The sequence below is a fragment of the Acinonyx jubatus genome, chromosome C1, assembly GCF_027475565.1.
Source record: "Acinonyx jubatus isolate Ajub_Pintada_27869175 chromosome C1, VMU_Ajub_asm_v1.0, whole genome shotgun sequence".
Classification (NCBI taxonomy): Eukaryota; Metazoa; Chordata; class Mammalia; order Carnivora; family Felidae; genus Acinonyx; species Acinonyx jubatus.
In genome coordinates, this window is record NC_069381.1 from 209509286 (window position 1) to 209518790 (window position 9505).

General features: G+C 49.2%; 1 long non-coding RNA gene across 1 annotated transcript; it reads right to left on the reverse strand.

The window, feature by feature from the left end:
• Nucleotides 1-453: 453 nt before the first annotated feature.
• Nucleotides 454-8983, reverse strand: LOC113596142 (uncharacterized). Its single transcript, XR_003416873.2, has 3 exons — nucleotides 8103-8983; nucleotides 5757-5882; nucleotides 454-1527 (listed from the first exon to the last, which is right to left on the reverse strand). It is a non-coding gene; the product is annotated as an uncharacterized LOC113596142 (long non-coding RNA).
• Between the last annotated feature and the right edge of the window lie 522 nt (nucleotides 8984-9505).

Below are 9505 nucleotides of genomic sequence, written 5' to 3' on the forward strand. Positions count from 1 at the left end.
CCTGAGGTGCTCCCACCTCCGAGGTGCTGCCCGGTCTCAGTGATGTGCTTGCTGCTCACCTAGGGGTTTTGATAAAAAGCTAGTTCTGGTCCGGAGGGTCTGGGATGGGGCCTGAGATTCTGCTCTTCTAACCAGCCCCCAGGTGCTGCGGCCCAGGGGCCACACCTGGAGAAGCAAGAGAGGGCAGGTGACATCAACCGCTGGTTATCCGGCTTCCATGCAAAGGAATAAGGAGCAGCCCCCAGGCACAGGCTGGGCGTTGAGGGGGTTGAGGTAGATGGGCCTCTCCAGGATGAGGACGGGCCCCGGGCGCAGGGCAGGGCTGTGATGCCACCCGCGATGGCCGTGGTCACCAGAGAGACCAGGGGGGCTGGGTGTGGTGCGGACCAGCCTGGGGGCCAGAGGACTGAGCCAGGCAGGCCTAGACCCACACTCGGAAGTGCAGTCCCCCAGGAAAGGTGTGGGTCTGAGCTGGACCCCCACAGTTGGTTGTCCATCCTTCTCCTGCATGTCACACCTTCTGTTTCTGTTTCTGGGTCTGTCCCTGTCCCCCTAGACCATGAGCTTCCCCCGATTGCGGAGCTCAGGGGTCGGGCATCACTCAAGCTCAGCTGAGAGCTACATCCCAACAGGGGACCACACTGCACGCCTCTAGGGGCACCATCACCTTCCTATCATATCCAAGTTTGTCTATTCAACCTGACAGCTTTCCAGCAGATGGCAGGGGAGCGTCTTGGGGACAAATGCCCACAAACCACCATCAGGGCTGCCGCTCGGTGATGGAACAAAATAACATGAACCCAAGCTGGGCTGGTGGCTTAGGCTCTTAGGGGCCAGGAGCTCAGACTTGTTGAAGGCAGGGAGGCGACTGTCCACCCCAGGCTGGGAACCTGAGCGTTCCTGGGTCTTCAAGCCCAGGAAGCAACCGGAAGACTGGCCCAAGTTCTTGTTGAGGAGGGGCGGGCACCCACCCTCCCATTGGACCTTCCAAGAGGGCCTCTGCCCCGTGGCCTGCCACTGCTCAGGAACGAGGCATGTGAGGAGGACATTCCCGAGCTGTCACTGGGGTGGTGGCTCTGAGTCTGGCGGGGGGAAGCATCACCAGCTAACATGGTGGCAGTGATCTCTGTGTCCCATCCGAGGTGCAGGCAGACGGGGCATAAGGCAAGAGCACGTGTTCCTCCAGGCTTGGTGGGGATCCTGGGGGCCTGGTTCATTCTCATTCCACAGCAGCCTGTCTGGGGGCAGTGCAGAGGGGATGCCAAGAATTGAGGCCCTCGGGAGGTGCTTCCGGAAGAGCAAGCTGCTGGCTGAGGGTGGCGTCCCAGGAGGGGTGGGGACATCCGGTAGCTTCAGGGTGTTCCTCTCCAACTCGTGGTGATGCTGGGTCCAAGCTGGCAGGCACAGGGGAGCCTTGATGAACTAGTTCCTAAGAGGACTGAGGCTCTCGTGGGTGAGCTGAGGGGAGCTTCCACGGGGAGGTGCTGCGAGGTCTGGATAAGAGCAGTCCTGCCATGGATGGAGAAACTTTGCAAGGGTAAGAGGAAATCAGGCAGAGCTTAGAACATGGAGAGGGTTCCTAAGACAGACGGGAGTCTGGAAGAGCCCCAAACACAAGAACAGTTCACTCGACCCAGAAATCCCCTCCACTGAGTTTGGTCAAGAAAACAGCAGTAGGGGTAGGAGATGGTGAGTAGAAAGAAAGCGTATAATCCCAGCCACTCGGGCGGCGACTGGTTCCGGGGGCTCTTCCAGAGTCTAAACAAAGATCTTTCACCCTTCATAAAAATTAACTCGAAATGGATATAGACCTGAGTGTAAAAAGCAAAATTATGAAACTCCCAGAGGATAACATAGGAGACATGACCTTGGACATGGTGATGACTTTTTCTTTACAACCAAATGGATAACCCACGAAAGAAATGACTGATAGGCAGGACTTCGTTGAAATTTTCTGGGACACCTGGGTGGCTCAGTCGGTTGAGTGCCCGACTCTTGATTTCGGCTCAGGTCATGATCCCAGGATCGTGGGGTGGTCGAGCCCGTGTTGGGCTCCAAGCTGAGTGTGGAACCTACTTCAGATTCTCTCTCTTCTTCCCTCTGCCCTGCTCTCTGGCTCAAGAGCTCTCTCTTGAAAGAAAGAAAGAAAGAAAGAAAGAGAGGGAGGGAGGGAGGGAAGGAAGGAAGGAAGGAAGGAAGGAAGGAAGGAAGGAAGGAAGAAAGAAAAAGAAAGAAAAAAGAAAAACTAAAAATTTCTGCTCTGCAAGTGACATTATCAAGAGAACGAAAAGATAAGCCACCGACTAGGAGAAATATTTGCAAAAGACACATCTGACAAAGTGCTATTATCCAAAATATACAAAGAGTTCTTAAAACTCAACAATAAGAAATGGCCTGATTTAAAAATATTCATTATTAACAGACACCTCACCAAAGAAAATATTCCAATGGCAAAGAAGCATATGAAAAGATGCCATACATCAGAGATCATCAGAGAAATACAAATTGAAATAGCAAGGCAACACCACCACATACCTACTAAAATGGCCAGGATCTTCAGGGAAGTGAAAAAAACCTTATGGATACGTGTCATTGTACATGTGCCAAGACTCACAGAATGTACAACACCAGGGAGGAAGCCTAGTGTAGACCATAAGGCTGGGTCTTAAGACCATGGGTGATAAGGACACGCCAATGTAGGTTTATCAACTGTAGCAATGCCCCACTCTGGTGGAGGATGTTGATGACGGGGGAGGCTGTGCATGAGTGGAGGCAGATGGGATATGGGAAGTCTCTGTGCCTTCCTCTCGATTTTACCGTGATTCCAAGATGTTTCTTTAAAAAAGATAGTCTTTTTGGGGGCACCTGCGTGGCTCAGTCAGCTAAGCGTCTGACTTCAGCTCAGATCATGATCTCCCAGTCCGTGAGTTTGAGCCCCACGTCGGGCTCTATGCTGACAGCTCAGAGCCTGGAGCCTGCTTTGGATTCTGTGTCTCCCTCTCTCTCCTCCCTTCCTCTACTCGCATGCTCTCTCTCTCAAAAATAAACATTAAAAAAAATTTTTTTTAAAAGATAGTCTTTTGAAAAACCTGGGTACCATTAATAAAGAGCTGGAAACCACCAACTCTTCTTGGACTTAAAATAGAGGCTTTCAGAAAAGGACGTGTCAAAGGGAAATCTGAACATTCAGAACAGGTGGAGTGGGCAGCCAGCATCATAAGAAACCTTCCGTCTTCAGAAGATGTGTCAGAACACATCGCTGTCACGTACCTGCAGCTAGAACAATCTTCAAAATACATCAGAAGGAAAAAAAGGACAGCTTGGGATGACGGTAAAGGCGCTTTGGATGAAAATGATGACCTTCAGGGATGCGCGAAGTTGATTTCACAAGAAGCCAAAGAAGGGAATAGGAGGGTCAGTGAACAGATGAAACAAAGTGGAATGTTAGAAAACTCGGAAGAGGGGCGCCTGGGTGGCTCAGTCAGTTAAGCGGCCGACTTCAGCTCAGGTCATGATCTCACGGTCCGTGAGTTCGAGCCCCACGTCAGGTTCTGTGCTGACCGCTCAGAGCCTGGAGCCTGTTTCAGATTCTGTGTCTCCCTCTCTCTGACCCTCCCCCGTTCATGCTCTGTCTCTCTCTGTCTCAAAAATAAATAAACGTTAAAAAAAAAAATTAAAAAAAAAAAAAAGAAAACTCGGAAGAAAATCAGATGACGCCTCTAGGTGACCGCTCACCAAGGAGGAGCGCCTGGGTGGTGGTCTCGGGGGAAGATAGCCTGGATGGTGGGGCCGGGGACCCGGCATAAGGAACACAGGAGCAAACAGACGCTTCCTGGACAAATCGAAGCACTTTTGAAGAAACTGGTTGATGCCACTGAGTTAAAAGCGTTATTTCAAAACACTTGAAAGGAAATCAGATGCACACTAAATCAGCCGAGGAAGACGAAGTATAACCCCGCAGATGTAGAGTCTTCAAACTGCGAAAGCTTCGCCGAGGTCAGGAAAACACAGAAAGGGGGAGGCAATAACGCCAGCAGAAATTTTGAGTCCTTCCTTGAATTACAGCGAGACAAACGAATGCTCAGCAAATAGCCAAGCTGGAAGGAATCTGCCCTTTAACGGGAGAGGAGAATCTTTCCAAAGCAGATGGCAGGACCGGCCGCTCTGGACAACTGCGGAACAGGAGCCAAAATTCCATCGGGAAAATTCAAAAGGATCGTGGGCCGTTACCGAAGCCGGTTTATTTCCCACGAGAGAAAAAACCCTCTCGGTGATGGGCGGAGAGCACTGGCGGCTGGGAAAAAAACGCTTGGAACGTTGAGAACATTCCTACATCCAGATGTAAGTCACTGGGGAAGAATGTATGTATTTGGAAGAGTATTCTTACATCCCCGATGTTCCACGGGGACATTTGGCAGAGGCCAGGAGGACCCCTGGAGAGGGTTGCCCGGTAAAAGGCAGGATGCCCAGGTAAACTGACCAGTGTCTCCTCAGCCTGGTGGTCAGCAGCATCAGGGGTGAGGCATGTTGATAATACGTAGCTCTGACATGATGCGGTAAGAATGACGCTTCACCTCTGGTCCTCCTCTCCCAACCCCCTAACCCCCATCTAATCGTAAGCACATCAGCCAAATCCCCCAGTGGGACCTTCTACAAAATACCTCAACACTGTCAAGGTCATCAAAAACAAGGGAAGTCAGGGGCGCCTGGGTGGCTCAGTCGGTTGAGCGTCTGACTTTGGCTCAGGTCATGATCTCACGGTTCATGAGTTCAATCCCCGCGTCGGGCTCTGGGCTGACAGCTCGGAGCCTGGAGCCTGCTTCGGATTCTGTGTCTCCCTCTCTCTCTCTGCCCCTCCCCTGCTCATGCTCTGTCTCTCTCTGTCTCAAAAATAAATAAAAACATTAAAAAAAAATTTTTTTTAAATAATAATAAAAAAAAAGACAAGGAAAGTCTGAGAAACTATCATAGCCAAGGGGAGCCTAAGGAAATGTAATTACTATCATGTGGGATCCTGGGTAAGATCCTGGAACAGAAAAGTCACATTAGCTAAAAACTAAGGAAATCTGAATAAAGCATGAACTGTAGTTAATAATAGTATATCCATATGGATTCCTGATGTGAATAAAACGTCTACATGTAAGATGTTAATTGTGAGGGAAATTGGATGTGAGGCATCTGGGAACTGTCCTTTAAATGTAATTTTTCTGTAAATCTACAACTGTTCTAATAAATGAAGTTAATTTTTTTTAATGTTTGTTTATTTTGAGAGAGCGGGGGAAGGGCAGACAGAGAAGAGAGAGAGAGAATCCCAAGCCAGCTCCCCACTCAGCGAGGAGCTCAACGCGGGGCTCAAACTCACAAAACGTGAGATCATGACCTGAGCTGGGATCAAGAGTCAGACGTTTAACCGACAGAGCCACCCAGGAGCCCCTGAAGTTAAGTTTTTAAAAAGTTACTGGGGAGGGGCGTCTGGGTGGCTCAGTCAGTTAAGTGTCTGACTTCGGCTCAGGTCATGATCTTCCGGTTCGTGAGTTTGAGCCCCGCATCGGGCTCTGTGCTGACAGCTCGGAGCCTGGAGCCTGGAGCCTGCTTCGGATTCTGTGTCTCCCTCGCTCTCTGCCCCTCCCCCGCTCATGCTCACTCTCTCTCTCTCTCTCTCTCTCTCTCCCTCAAAAATAAATAAAAACTTAAAAATCATAAAATAAAATAAAAAGTTACTGAGGATACAGGAGATTCGAATACTACCAACCAACCTGCCATAATTGACATTTGTAGAACTTAAAACCCCAAACTGCACAAAATACACAGTTTTTTCAAGTGCACGTGGAACGTGTGTCAAGATCAACTGTATACAGATCACCAAGTGAGGCTCAACAAATCTGAAAGAAAAAGTATTTAAATTATTTGGGGTCCGTTCTCTGACCACAGTGGAAATAAATTAGAAATCAATTACATAAAGACAGCTCTCAAATCCCCCAAATATCTAGGAATTAAAAAACACTTTTCACAATAATCCTGTGTCAAAAAAGAAGAAAGAAAGAAAGAAAGAAAGAAAGAAAAAGAAAGAAAGAGAAAGAAAGAAAGAAAGGATGAGGGAAATGAGAAAGTATTTTAATATAAATGAAAATAAAAACCTAATATATCAAAAGTCATCCTGGCCTCCAGCTTCTTTATCCAGGTGACTTGACCTCGTCCCATGACTTTAAATTCTGTCTGTAAACTGCCGAATCCCACATTTTTAGCTCCGGCCCAACCTGCTTGCAGAGTTCACAAATCAAGCTGCTGTTTGGTATCTCCTGGATGCATAAAGAGCATCTAAAACCCCAGATGCCTAAGAAAATTCTAGATTCCCCTTCCATTTCCCCATGATGCATCCTATTCCTTAGCCCTCCAACCCAGGAGTCATCCTTAGGAATTCTCTTTCCTTCCCACATTCTTCTGACTCTACTTCAGCCAATCTTGAATCCACCCACTTCTTTCCGTATCCAGAATACAAAGCCTCCCTTTTCAGGGACCCTGTCAACCCCCCACTGTGTATCTCTAGTGCTTGGCACAAAGCAGGTCCTCAATTTATAAAACTTGGCCGGGGTGGGGGGGGGCGGCGAAGGGAGGGGGTAACTCTTTCCCAGTCAGGGGATGTGGAAAGCTCAGTTGGAAACTGGAAGGTTGTTTGGTGAGCGTCCAGCAGGGCAGAAGGGTGGGTGACGACAGGGCAGAGCTGAGGGGCTATCTCAGCAGATTCTGGAAAAACCTGATGACGTCTCCTTGACTCACCAGCGCATCTCTCTGTTGTCTTGTTTGCCCCCAAGTTCACGCGTCCCTTCCTTAGCTTTGATTCACTGCCATCCCCTGGCCGGTAGGTGACCCTGACTCAGTGTTGGCTGAATGAGTGAGTTTCTACAAGCTGCCTGGTCCCCACCCTCTGAGCATCCACGTTCTACCTTCTTCCCGCTAACACATTCCCTCCTCACCCCAGGGACAGCAGGATCCGTTAGGTCTCCGCTTCCTTCGGCTTCACCGCATTCCCACCTCATGGTTCCCCACTTGTAGGTGCTCCTAAACCTTCTAAGCTCGTGTTTACAAACATTTCTTAGAGTAAGCCCTTCATTTCAACCATCATCAAGTTTCATTTCAACGAAACCATTAAGTTTCGTTCTAAAGAGAACATTCATCTACATGGATTAGTCCCCTAGAGCTGCCCTAACAAGTACCGTAGCCTGTGTGGCTTACACCGTAGGAAATTACTTTCTCGCAGTTCTGGAGGCTGGAGGTCCAAGATCAAGTTGTTGTCAGTGTTGGTTCCAACTGAAGCCTCTCCCCTTGGCTCGTAGGGGCTGCCCCCTTGCTGTCTTCACGTGGTCTTCCCTCTGTGTGGGCCTGTGTCCTGATCTCCCCTTCTTATAAGGACTCCGGTCGTATCGGATGAGGACCCACCCCCAAGCCCGCATTAACTTAATTACCTCCTCAAACATGCTGTTTCCAAATGCCATCGCGTTCTGAGGTAGTGGGGTCAGGACTTCAACTTGGGAAGGGGGGGGGGACCCAATTTAGCCCAGGACGCTATGTGTCATCGATTCCTAGACTTGCTCTTTCGTATGGACAACAATAATTACAGCCTAAAAAGATGTCATTAAGCCAGCCTGAAAGACAGCTCAAAGCCAAAAGAGAAATGCCTCCCACACCCAGGCCAAAGCCCCGACAGCCACATTCCGGTAACAAGAGTCACTTTCTGGGCCTGCAGACCCCACTTCCCCACGTGATGAATAGGAACTGTGCTCTTTCTTGTGGGTGAAACATAACAGCATTGTAAACTATGGCTATGAAGGAACGCACAAGGCAGTAAGAACGTATATATTCCACTTTTCTCCTAACTGAATTTCCACTTCTGTAAAGAAAAGACGGGCTCCGGACTGGACAAGAGTGAGTCGTATCTAGCTCACCCGTCTCCACGCGTGGACTCCTCGTTCCCCTGTCCCTCCATGGGACACCTCTTCACCTGCCCTCACCGCTAGCCAGTGCTGGCCACGCCCACCGCCTCTGTTCCTGCTTTCTTTTCTTCAAATTATTTATTTCTCTTGGAAATAATCACATTGACTTACTTGCTTATCTGTGTCTCCTTTCACTAGAATACACTGTGCAGGGGAACAGTGGGGCCCTTGTCTGTCTCGGTTCGCGTTTGTATCACGGCGGCCTGGCCCCTAAGATCCGTTGCATCAGCCGATTCGGAGTGAATACATAAATAGCTGCTACATTTTCAAGTGGCGGTTTGGCTCTAGGGTGACTTTCTCATATTCATCTTCCGAGGTGTATTTTGCTGAATCCAAAATGTTGAAAATCGTTTGCCTTCCTTCATGGGGAGGTGACTCGACAGTCTAGCCGGGAAGGTGATGCCTGCGTGGCATTGAAAGGCAGCAGAAGCGCCACACTGGTAACGGCCACCAGGGGGCGCCACCGAATCGCCGTGGCAGGCAGCGGAGGCGGCAGCTCGGGACCGCGGGGCGGGTTGCGGGTGGAACTGGGAGTTCCAGTTGTCCGCGGCGCCGGTGCGCTCACGCCCTCCAGGTATCCCAGGGGCAGCAGGAGGGGCCCGGCCTGCTACGGGGTCCCCAGGAAAAGAGTCGGCCCCGAAAGCATTCCCTTCACGAGAACAACTACGAATATACAGTACCTGGGTAAAGATAAGCCACAAGGGGCGCCTAGGTGGCTCAGTCGGTGGGGCGTCCGACTCTGGATCAGGTCATGATCTCACCGTTGGCGAGTTTGAGTCCCGCGTTGGGCTCTATGCTGACTGCTCAGATCCTGGAGCTCGTTTTGGATTCGGTGTTTGCCTCTCCTCCACTCACACTCTGTCTCTATCAAAAAATGAATAAAATTTTTTTAAAAAGTCACAAAATTTTACTGGGGGCCGTAAAGCTTAAAATAAATGGAGAGACAAACCAAACTCCTGGAAAGGAATACGCATTCTCCCCCAAATTAAAGCAGCCCCCAACAAAAATCCCAGTAGAGTTTTGCAGACAACTAAGGAAATTCATTCTAAAATTTGTCTTGAGAAGCCAATACATTACAACTGTCAAGAACTTTTTTTTTTAAGTAGTGAGTAATGTTTTCGATGTTCTATATATAACAATGCTAGAAGGAAATATTAGTGAATATATAAGTTTAAAGAGGAGAGAGTCTAAGTGTACAGGCAAGGAAGAAATCCTAATGGAAAATGTGATGAAATTACATATCAAAACAGTCCATGAATGCGATAAAAAGGCAGATGTCAAAATGGGAAAAATACCAGTGACTTCTGGTGGACCGAGCTAATAATCTTAATATGCAAAGGAGTCTTCTCTGTGTTTTTATGAGATAAACACGGGAATGGAAAAACGGGAAAAGGACACAGGCAGGGCCTCACGGAATAGGATCTGGAGCCCCCTGGCTAGGGCCTTGCGGTTTATTCTGGGAAGTCCCAGAAGAGGCGGGCAGGGTCTGATTTCCGTTTTAAGGTGCGCCCTCT